This window comes from Apus apus, chromosome 3 (genome assembly GCF_020740795.1).
Source record: "Apus apus isolate bApuApu2 chromosome 3, bApuApu2.pri.cur, whole genome shotgun sequence".
Lineage (NCBI taxonomy): Eukaryota > Metazoa > Chordata > Aves > Apodiformes > Apodidae > Apus > Apus apus.
Window position 1 is genome coordinate 104,640,261 of NC_067284.1, and position 18,317 is coordinate 104,658,577.

The following is an 18,317-nucleotide window of genomic DNA, read 5'->3' on the forward strand; positions in this document are numbered from 1 at the left end:
TAATCAGCAGAATGATGCACCATCACTGTTTTGTTCTCCTTCCCACCTTTGCCGCACGAGGATCTGGGAGCAGACAGATCCCTTAAAGCTCCTGCTCACTTTCCCTATCCCTGGCAGTGTCCAAGGTCAGGTTGGATGGGACTTGGAGCAACCTGGTCTAGTGGGAGGTGTCCCTGCCTACAGTAGGGGGGTTGAACTAGAGGAGCTTTAAGGTCCTTTCCAACCCAAACCACTCTGGGATTCCATGATTCTGTGCAGTTGCACATCCCAGCAATGCAAAACTCCTTCAAAGCATCAGTGCATCCCAGACAAGCACTGCAGTTAACATCCTTAAATGCAGCTCTTCAGCTCTTCCATCCCAAGCATCTGAGGAATGTATTACAAGCAAACCACTGGTTTGGACCTTAACTCATTAATCTTAATTTTCATTTCCTCCCAGCATTAATTGCAGCGGTGGCTCTGCCATGCTGGCCACAGGCTGATGCTCTTGGGGAGCACTGGTCTCAGGCTGAGCATCCCCTGTGCTCATCACAGCCAAACTCAGAGCAAATTCCTTGGTTTCCCAAGCTCATAATCTCATTATAAAGCTGGAAAAGCAGCTCCACAGGAAAATAAAACAACAGGAGCAACACGATTCCTGGTGCTGCTGCCACTTGAGGCTTTTGGGATCCAGCTGCGGGGGCTTCGGCAGCCTCAGGCATCCTAAATCCCCATGGCATAGTAAAATCCTGGCATTCCAACAGCCCCAGTCGGAACCTAATTGCTGCAAACACTATTAAAGCAGTTTTCTTGTGGGGGGTGTGTGTGTGTGTGTGTTTGTTGTTGTTGTTTCTCTTGCAGCACAGAGAGGAACTATTTTAAATGCATTCCTGAAATGGCGCTCTGGTTTTGTAACATCCAGGGAGATGTCCGGGTGCCTCCAGAGTCTATAGTAGCTGCAGGGTCCTTGGCATTCCAAAAATATCAGGTCAGTGAACTTGAGCCATGAGTTAAGTGTGTTATAACCAGGTCACCCAACACCGTTGAAGCTGCGGCGGGTGCAGGATCCGATGCCCCCTGCAAGGCCAGGGAACAACGCGGTGGCTTTGAACATCATCTCGTCCCGTGCCAACCATGTGCAGCCAAGCCTGGCATGGGGACAGGTGACATTTCCAGCTCAGTCCTGCTATTTCACAGCCACACAAGGCTCCTAGCGAGAAGCTGCTGGCTCTTCGCAGGATTAGAAGCAGCGATGGGGAAGGCAAAAGGCTGGTAGATTTAAGTTAGACATTAGGAAGAAATTCTTTGCTGTGAGGGTGGTGAGACACTGGTCTAGGTTGCCCAGAGCAGCTGTGGCTGCCCCATCCCTGGCAGTGTTGAAGGCCAGGTTGGATGGGGCTTGGAGCAACCAGGACTTGTGGGAGGTGTCCCTGTTGATGGCAGGAGGTTGGGACTGGATGATCTTTAAGGTCCCTTCCAGCCAAACCAGTCTGGAATTCGATGACTGTATGAAACTCCCACAGCCAGGATAGCACCTGCACTCCAAAGGGCTGAGAAGTGAGCATGTGCTACCAGAGTGATGGCAGGATCTCAGGAAGGGGTGTCAGTGGCTTAGGGGACACCTCACAGAATCATTCAAAAGATCTGTCAGGTTTGGGACATGTCAGAGGAAAACCTTCAAGCATCACAGGCTTGTAGTAGTGGCCCAGCCATCGAGGGACACTTGAGGTCCTCAGGTCACCTTTATTCTCCTCTGGAATCCCAGCAAGACCAAGCTCTCTCCTCCTCGTCCCTAGGAACCAATGAGTAGAGGAAGATCCAACCTCAACTGGAGGGTGAAACCAACTTCCAAGGAAGATTGTCCTACATTGTCTACAGGACACATGGTCAGACCACAGCACTGGCACTGGAGGTACTCTAAACCAAAAGTCAAGCTGTGGACACAGGTTTGCCCAAAGCCCCCCTGTATAATGTCAGCATATGCAGACAGAGGCAGATGCAGAAAATCCAACCCAGAGTCCTCCCTTCTTCACTTACACAAATACCAGATTCCTCTGAAACACTGTATGGAAATCAGCAACTGTTGTGTAACTTTTTATTCTAGTAGGAGGGAGGAAATTATCTGATCTATGAATTTTAGAAACTGTGGAAAAATACAAGCTGTGAGATTCAGAGCTTGAAAATACAAGTGCAAGGAACAGAAGAGCAGATCTTGGCTTTCAGAAATGGGCACAGCTCCTTCAGAGCCCCTTGCTCGCCTGCTTTACACCACATGCCATGATGGTCTGTCAGTGACAAGTCCCAGGGTGGTCCCCAACCATGGGCTGTAACGCCAGGCAGGAGTGCCAGGGCACTGGGGTGAGATCCACCCCACGAAGCATAGAATGGAGATGCTTTCACCTGTGCTCCTCACCTCATGCTCCCCTTGCAGCTAAAGCAGAGAAAAAGGCATTTTGAGAGATTTACCTGATCCATTTTAAACTCTTATTCTAAGATAGAGTCTTATCTTGGGGTTTTTTTGGAGTGTTGTTATCCTCTAGCACTCCTCCACAACCACAAGCCAACCACAATTTGCTCTCTCTTCTCTTATTTCTGGTGAGAACTGAATTCCTGACTTCATTCCCAAACTCCAATATTGGAGTTAGGTGACAGAAAAAATACTCCATGCACCTCCAGAGCTAGCAAGGCAGTGCTTGCTTCAGCCCTGAGTATTTCTGTGCCATCCTGGAGAACGTCCTCACGGACACAGACCCAAGTGGTTCTTCCATGAACATTTATTCCTCCATCAATGCAAAAGTACATGTCAAGAGGACACATCTCACCAGCGACAGAGCTAAGGCAGGATACAAAGTGCTTGGGGTGTCTACATCAGGCTCTGGAGCCCATGTAGATAGTGAGGATTGAAGACTGAAGCTGGTGGCCACTCCAGGTGAGACAACAGTAGAGACAGATCAGTGGAGAGCAGGACAGCGAGGATGTCCTGCTGCTCTTCCATGTCTGACCTGAGTTAGTCCCAGCAGTGAAGCACAACTGCAGCCACGGTATAGAACATCAAATCCCAAGAAGACCAAACTATGTACTTATTCATTCACCAGCAGATATCTGCAGGTGGGACACTGGATTTATGTTGAGGTTAGTGATTTAAATCGTATGACCAAAAGACATAACAGGCTGGTGTTGATATTAACACAGCAGCTTGACTTCTCCTTCCAGCTGCCCAAAAGCCCTTCAACACTTATATTTCAAAGCCAGGACAACATCCCATGATGCTTCAGTGCAATGTGCCCCCCAGAGCAGATGACAGGTCCTGTCAGCAGGAGGGCGACAGGCACCTTCAGCACATCTACAACCAACCCCAGGAATGGGCCACTCCTCGTGGGACTAACCCAACTCTGTACCAGATCTTCAGCTTGGAAATCCCAAGCTGAATCAGCATTATTATCCTTCTATGTGGCTATGGGCTGCTCCCCAGGACTGGCTGCTATTTCTCCTCTTTTCCCATGTAAAGGATAAGGATTTTGAGGGCAGAAATTTTGTTGTTTTTTTAAAAAAAACTTTTTTTTTCTTTTTTTTTTCTTTTTTTTAAACTCAGCAATAGGCTCAACCAAATTCCTGTGCAGTGCAAATAAACCAACAGTCTTGTTTTAACCTATTCAAACTTTACTATATATTTCAAATAATATTTTCCAGTACTGCCCTTGTTCTAACCCGACATGCTGGAAGAGTTTGGGTTGTCAGCCTGGAGAAGAGAAGGCTCCAGGGAGACCTTAGAGCACTTTTCAGCACCTGAGGGGCTACAGGAAAGCTGGGGAGGGACTTTTGACAAGGCCATGGAGTGAAGGAATGAGAGGGAACAGTTTCAAGCTGCAAGAGGGGAGATTGAGATGAGATCTGAGGAAGAAATTCTTTGCTGTGAGGGTGGTGAGACACTGGCCCATCTTGCCCACGTAAGTTATGGCTGCCTCATGCCTGGCACTGTTCAAGGCCAGGCTGGATGGGGCTTGGAGCAACCTGGTCTAGTGGGAGGTGCTCCTGCCCATGGCAGAGGGTTGGGACTAGACAATCTTTAAGGTCCCTTCCAACCAAAACCAACCTGTGATTCTATGATCCCTGGGAACATTCCAGGTCAGGCTGTGTGGGGCTCTGAGAAACCTGATCCAGTTGAAGATGTCCATGCTCACTACAGAGGGTTGAACTAGATGGCCTTTAAAGGCCATTCCCACCCAAACCATTCCATGATTCTATTATGCTGCTTTCACACACTGTGGTGGGTCATCAATTGGTGGCTCTGTCTTGAAGGACCCGACGGACAAGTAAGACCACATCTGTGCAAATCCAAAGGCAAAGAGAATCACACACCATCAGCACACGACAGCACCAAGTGCACAGATTAACATCCAAGACACTGCTCCCTGCTCTGACCAGCAAACATCCCTTTCTTTGGCAGAGTTTACAAGGAAAACTTCATTTTTCTGTTCCTAATAAAATCCTTGTGTCATGGGGAAGACAGAGCAAAGCACACTGCAGTGGAAACAGAAGGAAAAGGGTATTTCTTGCTGTCTTCACACCTTTTAGAGTTAAACATTAATGGTGTTGAGATGTCTTAAGTAAAAAAGGCTGCTTGTCTGAACAATGTCAGGAGAAATTATACGGTGCTGAGTGAATGCAAAATTAATGAGTGCTGAATGCTGACAGGAGAGAACAGGCATGAGGAGCCAAGACTTTTCTACTCGACGCTGAGATCAAGCAGGTAGAACATCTCCATCTTGCTAGGGGAAGGAATAAAGGGAGAGAAAAAAATATAAAATGAAACACTTTTATCTCAAAGCTAAAGAGTTTAATCTGTTAAAAAAAAAAAAAGTGTCAGCTCTGCATGGCTACATCTGCAGAGATGAGAAAGGGCGACATAAAATCACAGAACTATTCAGGTTGGAAAAGCCCCTTGGGATCACCGAGTCCAACCATCATCCTACTCTACAAAGTTCTCCCTTAAACCATATCCACCAACACCACATCCAAACGACCCTTAAACACATCCAGGGATGGTGACTCAACCACTTCCCTGGGCAGCCTATTCCAGTGTCTGACCACTCTGTGAAAAAATCCTTTCTAATGTCCAGTCTAAACCTCCCCTGTTGCAGCTTGAAGCCATTCCCTCTTGCTCTGTTGCTAATTACCTGTGAGAAGAGACCAGCACCAACCTCTCTCTACAGTGACCTTTCAGGTAGTTGTAGAGACTGATCAGGTCTCCCCTCAGCCTCCTTTTTTTCAAACTAAACATTCCCAGCTCCTTCAAGGGTTCTTCATAAGACTGATTCTCTAGGCCCTTCACCAGCTTCGTTGCCCTCCTCTGTACTCGCTCCAGCACCTCAATGTCTCTCTTGAATTGAGGTGCCCAGAACTGGACACAATACTCCAGGTGTGGCCTCACCAGTGCTGAGTACAAGGGGACAATCACCCCTCTGCTTCTGCTGGTCACACTGTTTCTAACACAAGCCAGGATGCCATTGGCTTTCTTGGCCACCTGGGCACACTGCTGGCTCATGCTCAGCCGCTTGTCAGTGAGAACCCCCAGGTCCTTTTCTGCCAGACACTTTCCAGCCACACTTCCCCAAGCCTGGAGCGTTGCCTGGGGTTGTTGTGGCCCAAGTGCAGGACCTGGCACTTGGCCTTCTTGAAGCCCAGACCATTGACATTAGCCCAATGATCCAATCTATCCAAGTCTCTGTAGAGCCTCCCCATCCTCATGCAGATCAACACTCCCACCTAACTTGGTGTCATCTGCAAACTTACTGATAACACACTCTATGTCCTTATCAAGATCATCAATAAAGATGTTAAACAGGAATGCTCCCAACACTGAGCCCTGAGGAACACCACTTGTGACTGGCCCCAGCTGGACTTGACTCCATTGACCACCACTCTCTGGGCTTGACCGTCCAGCCAGTGCTTGATCCAACAGATCATGTGCTCATCCAGGCCATGAGCAGCCAGGTTTTTAATGAGAGTTCTATGGGGAACCGTGTCAAATGCTTTTTGGAGGTCGAGATGGACAATATCCACAGCCCTTCCCTTGTCCAATAGTTGGGTCATCAGGTTATAAAAGGAGATTGGGTTCATCAGGCAGGACCTGCCTTTCGTAAACCCATACTGACTGGGCCTGATCCCCTGGTTATCCTCTATCTGTCTTCTAATGACACTCAAGATGATCTGCTCCATGACATTCCCTGGTACCAAGGTCAGACTGACAGGTCTATAGTTTCCTGGATCCTCCTTTCTGCCTTTCTTATAGATGGGTGTTACATTTGCTACCCTCCAGTCCACTGGGACCTCCCCAGTTAGCCAGGACTTCAGGTAAATAATGGAAAGTGGCCAAGGTTCTGCTAAACACAACTTCCTCTTTAAGAACCAATTCCTTTATTTCAAAGATTTGCAATGGTCCAAATTATTCTCTGCTCCCATAAGAAACCATCCATGCACATAATTCACTGTCAACTGCACCAAACCTGGGACAAACATCAGCCAGGGGAACCTGATCCATCACTCCAGCATCCATCGACCTGGCTCATCGTAACATGGACTTAATGATTTACAGGGTAGTTAGCTGAGGCTGGGAGTTTAATTAATTAATAAAAACCTGTCTTGGAAGGTGGACTTCCCAAATAGTGAGGGCAGAAGGAACAGTGAGAAATAGAATAAGAGAATTATTTTGGTTGGGAAAGACCTTTAAAATCATCAAGTCCAACAGTTAACCCAGCGCTGCCAAGGCCACCACTAAACCATGTTCTTCAGCACTACATCTACATGGCTTTTAAATCCCTCCAGGGTATTTAATATAATTTAATATCTCAAATATAATTTTAAAACATCCAACGGGTGGGTTGGCTCTCTACTCAAGGCTCTGGTGAGGCTTTAAGTGCCACCAAACACCCTGTGATGAGATTGTGGGGCTTATGGGAATCAGAAGAAGCCAGATGAAGAGCACATCAGGGAATAGCATGACCCCAGAGGGAGCAAGATGGCTCCTACATCTCTCAGGCTCATGACCTGGCAAGTTTGTTTGCTTTGTCCAACCATATTGCTCAGCATAATAAAAGCTATTATCTCCTTGTACAAATCTCCCTTTATTTCCTCTGCTTGCAGGAGCATTAGGAGGATTAAGATCTATAAAAGTTTATTCAGGAGAAAATCTGAAATGAAAACAGAAGGACTTGCATGGCTGGCTCCAAGTTCAGGGCTTTTTTTTTCCCCCAGAAGAAAGAGGTTTATTGTGTTACTTCTTGCTTTTCAGGCACGACAATGCTTGCACAATTGGGTGCTCAGATGGGTCAATAGTCAAGGTGGGCACTTGCAGTGACATGCTGGGATGAGCTCTCCTCTGAAGCCCCTCTCACATGGGACACTTGCTCATTAGCTCTGATGAGATGCCTCCATCACAGCTGCTAGAAGAGAGGTGAAATGGACCTCACTCATCCTGCTCCTGCACCCAAAAGGATGCCAGCTCATGGGATGGATGACCCTCTTTCTGATCATCAATCAAATAAACCAGGGTTCAGAGCAGAGGGAGAGCAAGCTCAGAGGAGGCAAAATTTGCCCAGAGAAGTTGTGGCTGCCCCCTTCCTGGATGTGTTGAAGGTGAGGCTGGATAGGGCTAGGAGCAACTTGGCCTAGTGGGAGGTGTTCCTGCCCATCTACGTGCAACTAGATGATCTTGAAGGTCCCTTCTAACCCAAACCATTCTACGAAAATCCTGCTGGGATGCCTTCCTGGGGGAAAAAGAATCTTAAACCAGGTTTTGTCCATCTCTACAAAGGGTAAGCAGGGCCAGGAAAAGTACTATAAAGAAATGTGATTTTTTTTTTTCCTCCTCCTTTCCTACCTCTCTTAGAAATGAGATTGAATCAAAGAGGAAAAAGGAAGAGGGGGAAAAAAAAAAAAAAAAAGAAGCAGTTACTCCAGCAGAGCAGAAGGCAAGAGGAGGAGTGATTTCTACAGGTGGTTTATGACTCTCTGCACAATCCACACGCCTGTTACATCCTATCAGATCCTCTTCTTATGGCGAGGTGCTAAAGGATTTATTAGTTCTTGACAGCGTGAGATGCTGAAAAGCTCAAGGATGTAATAACCAAATGTTCACTTGTTAAAAGAAAGGCACTGTTCGGAGAGGTCTGTGCAATTCTTAGCAGCCTCCCCTTCCCCTTGGTCTATATTTAAGCTGCCAGCTAGATTAAAACTGTCAGAGCAGGGATGAGAATTTTATTGACATGCTTTGTAGGTGGTACAGCTCCATAAAATAAACATATCCAGAGGAAGCTCCCTGGCGTAGCTGCACAGGCAAAGATTTTTTTACAGTACTGACCTGGGGGAGTTTGTATCAGAAATCAATCCCTTGATATAAAACAGATTCCAGAGGATATGGAGAGACAGACTTCACAAATGTCTGTGGAGAGGGTGGGCAGGGATGCAATCTATTCAACATGGCATGCTGAAACCAAACTGTGGAGAAGGAGAGGGTGTGAAATTCCCCAAACCCGCTCCAACAAACTCGTGTGCGAGGTGAAATGAGTCACTGTGGTAACAGGGAGGTTTTAATCCCAAGAAGGGCACAAACTGGAGCATGGGGCAAGGGAACTCACGCAGATGCTCAGGATGTAGAAGGAGGACCTTGGCCCTGGCTCTGTGCTGGCAGAAGTCATTGCCACAGACAGGGATCTGGCATTCCAGGCATTTCTCAAAATCCAAACATTCAGACTGATGGAGCTGAAGGGCAGTAGAAATCACTATATTGGCCAGTCGGACTTCTTAAATATCATGGAGCCACCAACTTCACCCACCACTTCCACCACCACGAGCCCTGAACTTCTGTTTGGCAAAAACCCGATGCAAGCCACTGCTTCCTTGGCAGCTGGTTCCCAGAGCAACCACCCTCCCAGCTGTAACTCTGGGCCCTTGTCCTAATTTGTTTCTGTCTGGCTTCTGCTTTGAGTCATTCTCTGTTACGCTGGATTAAAAAACCTCTTTAGTAGCCAGAGCTTTCCATTCTTGTTAGTGTTTGTAGTGTCATTACCATGTCCCCACTCATTCTTTTTCTCCCCCCAGTTACACTCAACAGAACTCTTCAACCTTCCAAGCTGCAAGACATTTTCTTCAGTCCCTGGCTTTTTCCATGGCTCTCCTCTCTGCCTTCTCTGGATTTTGCAATCTCCGTCCAGCATGGATGCCTGAGCTTCAGTTTGGTCCCACCAACTCCATGCACACATAACACCATCCAAGAGAAGCCCACCCTGCTTTTCATCACATCCCAAGTTCACACTGACTGCGTTTGCTTCCATGATCTCCAGATCACCTTGAAAAGCACCTTTTCCTGGGATACCATCCATCCAGCACTCCTGTATACCCACCCTGTATTGGTCTAGCAATGATTTTATATGTCCTTGAACATCCATGAAGATGTTGCATAGCACCGAGATCTATCAGAGACTCCCAAGAAGCTTCCTCAAACTCAGTTTTGAGAAGAAAGGGGTTTCATCAGGATTAAGAGAGGTCACCAGTGGTTTGTTGCATAAGTCGAGCAAAGGTAGAGAACAAGAGCAACAACTTCATAAAAGTACATTAGGGAAGGGAGGTAATTACCAAACAGAAGGAAGAATAAATAAAATAAAAGGGCAACACTGGCACAGAAATGATCTGAAACTCACTTCCACAAAAAACGAGCAGGTGGTTTCAACCTCTTCAGGATCTCAGAAGGATTCATGAAAGGATAAAGTTAAACAGTTAAAAGGACTGGATCTGTTTGTACTCTGTTTACCTTGGATCAGCCTCACACTTGAGGGCTTTCAGTGGGCACCTACCAAAGCCAAGGCGGAATTCCCTCTCCCCACTGATGTCTAATCTGGCCTCCAGGGCTGGGTTGTTTTTCTTTCCCTGTAGCCCTCAAACATAGGATGAAAAACTGGCTGCCAAGAATAGATGAAAGTGGTGTGTGTCTGTGCCTCTAGTAGCACCAACAGCTCCACCAGAGTTAATCATAGAATCACAAGACTCATAGAATGGTTTGGGTTGGAAGGGATCTTAAAAATCACCTAGTCACAACCTCCTGCCATGGGCAGGGACACCTCCCACGGGCAGGGACACCTCCCACTAGACCAGCTTGCTCCAAGCCCCATCCAACCTGGCCTTCAACACTGCCAGGGATGGGGGAGCCACAGCTTCTCTGGGCAACCTGGACCAGCGTCTCACCACCCTCACAGCAAAGAATTTCTTCCTCAGATTTCATCTCAATCTCCTCCTCTTGCAGCTTCAAACCATTTCCCCTTTGTCCCATCTCTCCCTGCCCTTGCAAAAAGTCCCTTCCCAGCTTTCCTGTAGCCCCTTCAGGTCCTGGAAGGTGCTCTAAGGTCTCCCTGGAGCCTTCTCTTCTCCAAGCTGAACAGCCCCAACTCTCGCAGCCTGTCTCCAGAGCAGAGCTGCTCCAGGCCTTGCATCATCTCTGTGGCCTCCTCTGGACTCACTCCAACAGGTCCATGTCCTTCTTGTGTTGGGGACCCCAGAGCTGGACCCAGCACTGCAGGGGGTCTCATCAGAGTGGAGCAGAGAGGGGACAATCCCCTTCCTGGGGCAGATTCTTAATCCCACCACCAGATTTGGGATGAAGAAAGAGCTTTGGTCCTCAGCACCTGCTAACAACTGGCAACAGCACTGCTGGCCAAGAAGGTCATTCCCAACCCCAGGGATCAAGGCTGAGGAACCTGGAGTCTGCAAAACCTCACTCTGAGACAAAAGCAAAGCTCCCCTTTTCTGACCTCCCTTGAAGCAAACAAAATCAGGATAACTCCGATAAAGCCAATGAGTTCAAAGAGGAGGCTACAGCCCCAGGCTGACAGCTGTAGCCTGAAGAGATTCCAATCTAATTCTAGACTTGACACAAACCTTGATGTGGTTTTAATTAATTAATTTTAAAAATCCTTTAATTAATATAAATCCCTTCAAGGGGTTTTAATTGACCCAATTTCCAGGAGATATTTCCACTTGCGTGGCTCCTCAGATGCCATCCTGCTTCTTTCTCTTGTTCTTCTACTAAACCTCAAATGTTAGACCTGAGCTTTTGTTTATAATACACTGGTGGGATGCTTTGAGCTGTCACCCTGCCTTCCTGCCAGCAACACCCACCTTGGGCAGCTCTCCAGACCACCAAGCAAGGAACTCAGATGTGACATGGGAATGCAGCAGGACATCCCTGGGATCAAGAATCCCTGGGACCTCTCTGTCCCTTGGCTCTCCTGATGGCAACCTGCACTCAGTAGGGAAGACACTAGCTCTTGTCTTCAACCTGCTCTTTGTAGCCACCCTGGGCATCACATCTAGATACTGCAACCAGTTTGGGTCCCCAGTGTAAAATAAACTGGAGGGAGTTTGAAGGAGATGGTCAGGGCTGGAGCACTGATCCTGAGATGAGAGGCCCAGGGGAGGGGTTTGCTCAGCCTGAAGAAGAGGTGGCTTTGGGTCACCTGACAGCAGCCTGGCCATGCTCTGCCCATGACTACACAAAGTTAGGGAGATGACGGAGTTGGGCTCTTCACAGTGAGACAATGAGAAGCAATGGGTGCAATTAAAGCAAGAGACATTCAGGTGGGATAGGAGGAAAACCTTGTTCACCACAAGGCCAGCCAACTGTTGGAGCAGGTTGCTTAGAGTACTTGTGCGTGGGGACTTCCAAAGCCCACCAGGGTAAAGCCCTCAGTAACCTGGGCTAACCTCAGAGCTGACCCTGCTTTAAGTCCATTTGTCAAACAGCACCACTATCAGAGATGGAAAGAAAAGGACACTGGATTACAATGGGGGGAAAGAAAAAAGTATTCAAAAATATAAAATGCAATAAATAATACAAGCATAAACAATGCAGAGCATGTCATGCAGAAGGAACTTTCCCTCAGTGGCGTGGAGGCAGCAGGGCTCTATGGACCTGAGGAGTTTAATCAGAAACTTGAAATGTATGTCAAGAATGAAGATCAATCCAATGGATATCAGGGAACTTTCCTTCATATTGAAGTCTGTGAAAGACCCTGCAGGCTCTGCAGGCAATTTAGGAGGATCCTAAACAGGGAAGGAAAAAAAAAAAATGAAAAAAAGAAAGCACTTCAACTATGTTATCTGGGCAAAACAAAGCCAAGAGATGGAGAAGGTCCCAGAGGATCATCCATTCCTGTGCTGGAGATGACCAGTTCCTTTACAGACTCAGTAACATGGACTTGGGCTGGATATATCTTGAGCTAGATAATGAGATCAGCCCTGAAGAGAAGGACTTGGGGGTGTTGGGCGATGAGAAGCTCACCATGAGCTGGCATCATGCGCTGGGAGTCCAGAAACCAACTGTGTCCTGGGCTGCATCCCCAGCAGCGGGACCAGCAGGGCCAGGGAGGGGATTGTCCCCTTCTGCTCTGGTGAGACCCCCTGCAGTGCTGGGTCCAGATCTGGGGTCCCCAACACAAGAAGAACATGGAGCTGTTGGGGCAAGTCCAGAGGACACCACAGAGATGATGCGAGGGCTGGAACAGCTCTGTTCAGGACAGAGGTGGGGAGAGTTGGGGTTGTTCAGCCTGGGGAAGAGAAGGCTCCATGGAAACTAAGAGCATCTTCCAATACCTGAAGGGACTACAGGAAAGTTGGAGAGGGACTTTTGACAAGGGCCATCCCATCCCAGTGGTGGGATGAGGGGAAGAGACTGAGATGAGATCTGAAGAAGAAATTCTTTGCTGTGAGGGTGGTGAGACACTGGTCCAGGTTGCCCAGAGCAGCTGTGGCTGCCCCATCTCTGGAAGGGTTGAAAGCCACATTGGATGGGGCTTGGAGCAATGTGCGAGGTGTCCCTGGCCATGGCAGGGGGTTAGGACTAGGTAGTCTTAAAGGTCCCTTCCAACCCAACTGTCATGAACCGACACCATTCTCCACACCAACCCAAACCAGTCTGGGATTCTGTGATTTCCTCAAATCTATCAAAAATTAGGCCCTGTAGAGCTCCATCCCCAGAGACTGTGGACACAAAACCCTGTGGACTGAGGGTAACGCAAGAGCCTCAACCTGGGAAGAAGAAAGCAGCTGAAAGCCTTTCATTCCTTTGCACTGAGTTCCTCTGCTTTGGAGTAAAGCTCTCTAAGGGGCCTCAGCTCTGTGACTTGCTCCCTCCCATTGCACACAATTACTCGCTTTGTGGTTTTATGGGAGTAATTTTATGATCTTTAATATCGCACCACATTACTCGGCTGCTGGGACAAGAAGGGGCTCTTGACTCAGCGCCCAAGGACAAGGTCTTCTCTCCTCCTCCCAAAACCTCAGCCACTGTCGCAGGGTGTGGGAGAAGCCTCTTCCCAGGCCTTCTTCACCATTTTCTGACCACCACTAAATACGAAACTAAAGTTTTTCTCTTCTTGTTTTAAAGCTCACCATGTGTTGGCATTCCCAAACCCAAGAAAAAGCTTGTCACTCATTTTAAAGAAGCTCCCACAAGCTGAGGACACAGGACCTGTCTGCACCAGAAGCCATACATGTCTATCACAAAATACTTGCACGGCCAAACCTAAGCATATGAGAAGGCAGCAGGGAAACTTAATTAAAGGAAAGCCACTGAAGCCCAATGATTGCATGCAACTGAGCAGTGAAAATCAATAATTATTTCAGATACTTCACTTAATTAACCTACTGGATTTACCCAAAAGGCAAATTACTTCCCTAAGGAGGTTAATTCCAAAGGGGGGTGGTCTTAAATTATGGGTCCTCTTCTTTTTGGGTTGATGTGCCCTAGTGACAAAGCAGCACAGATTTGCCTGAAGGAGCGTGGTCTTATTACGACCACACTTGAAGAAAAAACAAATCAAAAGACGTCAGGATGACACAAATGCTCCATGATTTTGGGGGACTCCAAAGAGGACACCCCTATGCAGTAGAAGAACAAGTTGGAGAATTTTGGTGTAGTCCAAGACAAGACAGAAATTCTCTTATTGCCTAAGATCCCTGAAAAATATTAAAGGCTCAAAAAATAGCCTTTGCTCCTCCCTGCCTGAAGTAACTCAGCTTAAGAGTTGAGAGTCCCATCTTTGCAGATTAACAGAGAAACACTTGGGAAAGAAAGCAAATTCTCTGCTTAGTGCCCTTTTAAAATGTCCCCAAATCAGGTCACTATTCTGTAGCATTATTACAGAATAAAACTGCATTAATAAATATCTGATTTTTTTTTATCCCTTATCCATCTATAAGAATAAATCCAGCAGCTCCACCACCAAAAAGCTGCAGGGGTCTGAAGGTGTCCTACATCGGGTCACACGACCCTCCATCACCATAAGAAGCCCTGCACAGCAAAGCAAGCTCAGGGTCCTTCATGAGATCAGTTAATTTATACAAATCCAAGCAAATAAAGAATAAAACCTTAAAACCTTTAATTTGGCAGCTGTAGAGTAAATCTGGTGGGGCTTTTGGACCTTGCAAGACCAGTAACTCACAAGCATCACCCCATGCTGCTCCTGGCCCAGGTAGCTGCCAGCTCTGCACATGGATTCCCGCAGAAGCCGAACATACGGCAGCACAGCGGGAGCGAGTGGCGAGGAGGGAAGGAAGGAAGGACAGGGGGAAGGAGGTCCCTGGGATGCTGGACGGGGTAGAGTCGCTTGCAATGCCTTAGGAGGTGTTTCAAGGGCAACCTTCTGTGCCTGTTGGAGTTTGTAGGCAGCATAATCAAAAGCTCAATACTGTTTGATTTATTCTGTTAAGGTGCTGGATTTATACTCCTGCTCTGGAAGGAAATTAAGCAGCCTATCAATGGAGAGGGCTTTTGGGAAAAGTCTTGGTGGCTTCATCTTAAAAAGGACACTGTCAAGGTTGGGAGTTCTATGAGGGAGATGAGATGATACCTCCGCCGGCTCCCATCCCTGTCAGATCTCAGCACACTGCTCATTACCCCTTTTCCCTTCTCCAATGTCACCACCCTCCCAAAATTAGGGTGTTTTAATTGAAAAAATTCATCCAGAGGAAAAAAGGAAACATCCTTCTGGAGCCCATGTGCCACCGCAGAGCTTGGTGTTGCAGGGGTGTTTGATGTCAAGGTTCTGCCTCCTTGGGGCAGGGGTGACCCCAACCTCCAGAGGGTAGGCATCAAGTATTACACAAAGAAAAGGGGCAAAACAAATGGGCTGTGTGACAATGCAGCTTTTCCAATATCCCTGGTCATCTTTATACTCTCTTGTATGACCAAGATTCTTTATTTTTGCATTTGCAGCCAGACACTGGCTGCCTTCCTGGCAGCAAATGAGCGTCCTTGCTGTCTTGCAGCCTCCTGACTCCACTGCAGCTCCACCGTGCTCCCGATGGCTTCTTCTAACAGCCTGCATGCCACCTCTGCTAACCCTGCAAGTGATACACACTGAGCAGTGAAGCTGTCCAGGCTGCCTCTATCCATTGGGTTTTGCCTGCAGCAGCACTGCTCTGAATTCCAAGAAACATACAATGGATTGGCTAGAAGGGATCTTAAAGATCACCCAGTCACAATCTCGTGCCATGGGCAGGGACACCTCCCACTAAACCACATTGCTCCAAGCCCCATCCAAACTCGCCGTGAACACTTGCAGGGATGGGGCAGCCACACATTCCATGGGCAACCTGGGCCAGTGTCTCACCACCCTCAAAACAAAGAATTTCTTCCTCAGATCTCATCTCAATCTCCCTCCCATCTTGCATCTTCAAACCATTCCCCCTTGTCCCATCTCTCCCTGCCCTTGCAAAAAGCCCCTCCCCAGCTTTCCTGTAGCCCCTTCAGGTAGTGGAAGGTGCTCTAAGGTCTCCCCAGAGCCTTCTCTTCTCCAGGCTGAACAACCCAGCTCTCTCAGCCTGTCTCTAGAGCAGAGCTGCTCTAGCCCTCACATCATCTCTGTGGTCTTCTCCGGACTCACTCCAACAGCTCCATGTCCTTCTTGTGCTGGGGACCCCAGTACTGGGGTCTCCCCAGAGTGGAGCAGAGAGGGAGAATCACGTCTCTTGACCTGCTGGTCAAACTCCTTTTGATGCAGCCTAGGAATTAAAACAACCTTGAGTGAGCCCATCTGTGATGCATGGACTTCAGCATCTCATAGCATGGCTTTGGAACAAAGGACCCACCCCAGAGGAGGACATCCAGCATCCATGTTCTGGGTGCAATGCCAATCTGAAAGCAAAGAAAAGGGAGGTCCACGTGGACCGATCTGCTGCCCTGTGGACTCCAAGCAGGATGCCTGAAGTGATCTTCTCCTTACCGACCTCCACACGACCCTGGAGTCATCGGTGGCCTTTTCTCCTCCTCGCCCAGTGAGCGACCATGCACAGGCACAGTTCAAGGGCTCACAACACTCAAACCACCAAAAAAAAAACTTTTGCGGGACGGACAAAGGCTGAAAAATTAACTGTCTGGCCTCTTCCTCCGCGGCATTTATTGCCGTCTTGGCAGAGGAATTTCAGGTTGCTGCCACAGCCGCAAACCGCTTGTTCTGCCAACTGTACATTACTAACTTTGGAAGGTGTCCAGCCCTCAGAATCTTTTCTAAAAGCATTTGCTTCATACTTTAAATAGCAGCCCAGCAGGCAGGGGGATGGGAGGGAGGGCTCAGCCCCTGCCTGCATCCATCTGCAAGCTTCTGCCGGTTCCTCTACCCCTTTTGAGGGTTAAAACTGAGAACAATTCACAGTGGAGGTGAAGGGATGGGGCAGAGAGGGTGGGATGTGAACTCCAAACCCTCCAGGGTTGGCAGGGGGAAGGATGCTCCCCCTGGGATGTCCCAGCTCCCCCAGCGCAGCCACCTGCCCCTTCCCAAGCTCCCAGCTCTGCATTTCCATGTTATTAATTAAACTCATAACAGGATGGTGGCTGTTTTGTCATTGAAATCTGCTCTGCTATGAGGTTTAGCATAATTTTCCCCCATGCTTATAGGCTTTGTTAATTTTGGGACTGAACAGCTTCATTTGCTGGGATATCTGTGATTCTGTGATGTCCTGAGCGCACTCCAACACATCACTGCAAAGTCCACACTCTCCTGCTCCTCCCTGTTACGTGAAGTCATGTCTCTAGGAGAGTTTCCTGCAGGACACATCGCCACTCACAATACTTCAGCAACCGAACCACATCCTCAGCAGTTAGCAAATATTAATCAGCTTTATGGCTGAGAAACAGAGAGGAGGAAGGACACAGGCAGGGAAACACAACCTGACATACCTACAAGGGCAGAAAAGTGTCTCTGGCCACAAATATTCTGGCTTTTTGCCGTATTTTCCCTACCTCCTCAGGTAAAATGCTCTCACTGTAATCTGCAAAAAACAAATACAGGTGAAGTTTCTTTTCCTCCGTAATTTGGCCCCGCCAACAACAGAGAGCAAAGCTCAAGGCATAATATTTTTAAGTCGTGCTTGTCCTAGTTAATGTTCAGCCCTGCTGTGCAATGTCAAGAAAACTAATGAACAGTGAAGTGGCACTGAGCAGGAACCTGGGCATACTCACCCACTACCAAACTCCTTTCTGAGCCCGGCCACAATGTGAATGAAATCTAAAAGCAGTTGTCCTGCTTCATTGGGAAGTCCAGGCAGCCAGGGCCATGTGAGCTGAATGCTTTGCCACTGTGCTTGACCCAAAATTTGGTGCCTAAAATAATAGTGAGCTGAGAGGACCTACAGCAATGCCTAGTTGTGACAGACAAGGGGTGATGGTTTTAAACTAAAAGAGGAAGATTTAATTAGATAGAAGGAGTGAATTATTTACGCTGAAGGTGGTGAGACATTGGCCCAGGTTGACCAGAGAGCTGGGAGATGACCCATCCCTGGAATCACTCCAGGTCAGGTTGGACAGGACTCTGTCTGGCTGATCTAGTTGAAGATGCCCCTGCTCACTGCAGAGGGGTTAGACTAGATGGCCTTGAAAGGCCCCTTCCTACCCAAACCATTCCATGACTCCATGGAGTGCCTGTACATGCACACCCACCTCCCAGCCATGGGATTTGGGAAAAACTTCTCATCTGCTTTTAGGGACCAGGGCTGTGCTCAGAGCTGCAGCAGGAGCTCTGGCAAAGGCAAGGCTTGACGGATGACGCGCTCCCAGCGCTAGCGCTGAGCGGGATTCACCTTGTGCATGAAGGACAAAGTGTTTGCACAAAGGAAAAGTTATTTAGACAAAGGACAAATTACCCGAGTATGCGAGATGGGCAGCCGGTAGCTGGCATGGTGTGGAGCAAGCTGGAGCACATTTGCAGCAGCTCCAAAGGGTTGCAAGGACCTCAAGAAGTCCTACTCCCTCCTCAATACACCTCACCCCTTCTCCTGTGCATCGCTGGAGC

At 48.1% G+C, this 18,317-nt stretch overlaps 1 protein-coding gene across 12 annotated transcripts in view; it reads right to left on the reverse strand.

Annotated features, from left to right (window-relative positions):
* The window catches only part of NCOA1 (nuclear receptor coactivator 1), a 182,676-nt gene that overhangs the window by 39,341 nt on the left and 125,018 nt on the right, over nt 1-18,317 (reverse strand). The window lies entirely within an intron of this gene.